Genomic DNA, 4,350 nt, shown 5'->3' on the forward strand with positions numbered 1-4,350 from the left:
TGACACTGTAAGCAGTTTTCATATCTAAGTAATATTCCTTTTATATTATCATAATACATGCAATAATTATTCCATTTTAAAATAATTCCTAATTTCTCCCTACTGTAATCAGAATATGAATTACCACCATTTTATAACTACAATTTTTTAATTATTATACTTTAAGTTCTGGGGTACATGTGCAGAACATGCAGGTTAGTTACATAGGTATACACCTGCCATGGTGGTTTGCTGCACCCGTCAGCCCATCATCTACATTAAATATTTCTCCTAATGCTATCCTTCCCCTAGCCCCCAGCCCCTAACAGGCCCTGGTATGTGATGTTCCCCTCCCTGTGTCCATGTGTTCTCATTGTTCAACTTCCACTTATGAGTGAGAACTATGACTACAATTTTCTTTAGAAAAGTTACTGAATAAAGTCAAAAGAGAGAATAAGAATAAACATCCCATTTAAATTCAATCTCTATGTATGAGAACATCTTGGGAGCACAGGTTAGATTTTTCTCACTAACAATCCAGTTATTTCTTCTCCCTATAAATTCTCTACATGATGTGAGACAGAAAGTTTTTATTTTCCTTGCCATTGCTTATAAGGGCAGTTACAGATAACCCACTCTCCCTCTCCCTCCAGGATGTTAAATAGAAGTAAAATCCCAAGATTAAGTAGTCCAGAGTGGGTTTCCAATACCCACCAAAACCTAGCATGAGTTGCTGTATAATTAGCTCAGACAGTGTATATAAAGCACTTGGAACAGTGCCTGGCATAGAGCAAGAACTCAATAAATGTTAGCTGTTGTTATCACATTTTTACATCTATGTCTATTGAAAGGTAGATCTAGTCTCCTTGGATCCTATATTCATTCTCCAAAGCTCTATAATATTGTTATACGATTTTGGAGCAATAAGAGATTCTGTGAACCAATAACGTCTTCAATACAGTTATGCATAGCTGTGGCTAGAATTAAATCATAGAAATATTGTTTGTGTTTTCCCTTTCCACCCACAGTTAATGAAAACATAAAATAAATTTATTAGTCTTAAACTTCTATAAGCTCCAAATTGTAGAATCAGAAAGCCTACAATTGAATTTTTATATTTCAGGTAAAATTATAAGATATAATCTTAGCACATATCAGCCAAAAATAAAGGATTCCAAAAATCTAAACTAAAATGATTGCCTAAATAAATGCAGATTTAAAATTATTATAAGAGGAGAAGATCATTATTCTTTTCAGTTTCAAAAGAAATAAATTACAAGGTTTTAGTCAGAAAATGGCATTAGTGTAACACTCAGAATTGATAACTCTGTAAGTTTTATTTAATAGGGTTGAACATTGTTAATTTCAGGATGATGGTAGGCACTTCTCCCTGTGGTGAATGAGCAAACAAAGATGGTAAAAAGTCAATCAAGAATTCGGAATCACAACAAGAGTTCTACTAATATACTTTCACAGTACATTTTAGTAATTTTTAAAGCTCTCTTACATTCAACAATAAGTACATACTACTAGACATCCCTATGGAATGTCAATTGTACCATGGCTATGAATTATTTGTAGAAAAGTAGAATGAATGCTGTAATTTTTTAAAAGATATAATTGATTAACAGCTTCACATCTAGTATATTCCAGCAAGCTTGAGAGAGAGGGTTTAAACGTGAAAACACAAATTACGTAATTACTAAATCAACCCCCTCTTGTCACTCATTGAATAGTAATCCCTTCTACATCAGTTTTTGGCATGATTTTAATGACTAAAAATAAAAGTACTATTTCATTTTCAGATTGCAATTTAAGTAGGAATGCAATCATGCCAGAGATTTAATGAAAAAAGGGTTTCTGGTGTATTCTTACATGCAACCTGACCAGAATGTAATGAGACTGCTGTGTCTTATCACAGGTTAAGAGTCCTCACAAGGCTTTCTCAAAGGCATTCCATATCGAACAAGTTCCTCTAAAACAAAATTGTTTTCAGGTAATCTGGCTGAGTGCAGTAATTAAGAGCATGGACTCTGGAACCTGATCGTAGGAATTGAGAAACTATTTCTGTCATTATTCCATTTTGATCCAGTATTGCCTTTAGATTAGGCTGACAGAGCACATGTTCTGGGCCTTATGTCTACAGGGGCCCTCAAATCACAAAAACTGAAATGCAAAGTCTTTTTTCTTCAGCCTCTTGAGAATATGCTTTGAAATTTCATAAATGGAGGGAAGACGTGGAGGAAAGAGGTAAAAGCCAAATTGGGTTTTACAAACCAGATAATCTCTGGCTAACAAGAAATGTGGTCTAGGATAGGTGGAGGCAGGGTGGAGAAATCAAAACTGCTGCCCCTAGGAAAATCAGATGACATATCCTTTATACCAAGGAAACGTGCTTAAAAGTAGATGTCCCAAATCTTAGGCCCAAGTTTCCCAGATAACTACACCACTTCCCATGCTATACCCATCTGATGTAGTTTTGAGTGGTAAACAGAAAGACCTAGAAATCCTAAGACACAAAAGCGAGGTGCTGGAGAGGAAGTCTGCTCACCAGGAGTTTATCCTTGTCAGTTTCTATCCCAGGTGTAGGTGGATCCAGTTACATCCTAAATGCAGCACTGGCCAGGGCCAAACTCCTGGCCTTGCCTCGTCCCAGCAGATTTTTCGCTGTACTTTAAAGCTGCAGAAAGCAAGTATCAATTTGTGTTTGACTTCTTAGTGGTAAGACTGATCCCACGGAAGAGAGCTGCTAATCCCTACATGAAAATATGGGCCAGTCAGAGGGAGCCACATGAATTATAAAATTTAAATATCTCAACACTTCTGACATTTTTGCCAACCAATTATATACATCATTTTCCCTTGTCTTTATGACTGAGACAGTTTAAGCACAGCACTTAAAATCGCCTGAACTATGTCCATATGGTCACTCCTCCCTTTTAAACAGGATTTAACTAAATATAAATGTACATTTTATATGAATATATAGTTCATGTTACGCTGCTATTTTTCTCTTTTTTTTTAGATGCGGAGTTTGAAGGCTACCATTTATATTCTTGCCCTCAGCCACACAAATGTTGGGAGGGAGCCCAGTGTGATCTCAGTCAAGTTACTTACTTCTCTCTTTGCTTCACTTTTCTCATTTGTGGAAAAAGTAGGTTAACAGCAGAACCTATCACATGGTGTGCATGTAAAGAGTATGTGCATTAATATAGGTAAATGCTTGCACAGTGTCTGGAACGTGACAAACATTAGGTACATATTTGTTATATTTATAGGTGTGCTAAGTATTTTGTAGATTTTATCTAATTAAATCCTTATTATTTATTTTGTAGATTTTATCTAATTAAATCCTTATTATTTTATAGGGTAGGTATTGTTATTTTCTCAAATATTCGTAAGTGTTAGAACAGAGTCCCAGACAGGTAATTGTACTCAAAATTACACAAAATGTAATATGCCAAGCTGCAATTTGCTTTGGAATATATGCAGATCCAGATCTGGCTCTGTTTACCACCATGGCAGTATCAGCCTCCTACACTGACAACCCCGTGTCAAATTCTCAGACGGAATGTATTGTCAGTAATTTAATCATCTTAAGTCACTAATTTATAACAATGTCCATTATTTCAGAATCATATATTTAAATTCGTAGCCAATAATTGGTTAATACCTGACACTAGGGAAAAAATCCAATATCCCGTAAGAGTTTTGACTATGCCAGTCATTAGCTATGTATTCTTGGTTAAGCTCATTCATTTTTTTCAAAGTAAATTAAAGCAAAAAGAATACCAATTCTTGTACTTCTCAGCTAGAAGGTTAAAATGAAAATTAATCCAATTAATTATTTTAGGGTATATTTTATGCAAGCTACAGGAATATGTATTATTAAAGTATAAATTAAATAAGGAAATTATTGACCCTTGTACAGGCACAGTGATGCAAGCCTGTAATCCCAGCAATTTGTGAGGCTGAGGCAGATGAATCACTTGAGGTCAGGAGTTCAAGACTAGCCTGGCCAATACGGTGAAACCCCATCTCTACTAAAAATGCAAAAATTAGCCAGGCGTGGGGATGTGCGCCTGTAATCCCAGCTACTTGGGAGGCTGAGGCATGAGAATCACTTGAACTCAGGAAGCAGAGATTACAGTGGGCCAAGATCATGCCATTGCATTCCAGCCTGGGCAACAGCCAGGCTCCAACTCAAAAAAAAAAAGAAAAGAAAAGAAAAGAGAAAGAAAGAAAGAAGGAAGGAAGGAAGGAAGGAAGGAAGGAAGGAAGGAAGGAAGGAAGGAAGGAAGGAAAGGAGAGAGAGAGAAGAAAGAAGAAAGAAAGAAAGAAAGAAAGAAAGAAAGAAAGAAAGAAAGAAAG

The 4,350-nt window shown here is 35.9% G+C and overlaps 1 long non-coding RNA gene across 1 annotated transcript in view; it reads right to left on the reverse strand.

Moving 5' to 3' along the window:
• Positions 1-230: 230 nt before the first annotated feature.
• LOC116555113 overlaps positions 231-4,350 on the reverse strand; it is a 10,230-nt gene continuing 6,110 nt past the window's right edge. Inside the window, exons 2-3 of the long non-coding RNA XR_004270381.1 lie at positions 2,910-2,911; positions 231-301 (exon numbers count right to left, since the gene is read on the reverse strand). This is a non-coding gene — a long non-coding RNA (uncharacterized LOC116555113). The remainder of the gene's footprint in view (positions 302-2,909; positions 2,912-4,350) is intronic.

Source organism: Sapajus apella, unplaced genomic scaffold, assembly GCF_009761245.1.
Source record: "Sapajus apella isolate SASKATOON/1434 unplaced genomic scaffold, GSC_monkey_1.0 scaffold14, whole genome shotgun sequence".
NCBI lineage: Eukaryota > Metazoa > Chordata > Mammalia > Primates > Cebidae > Sapajus > Sapajus apella.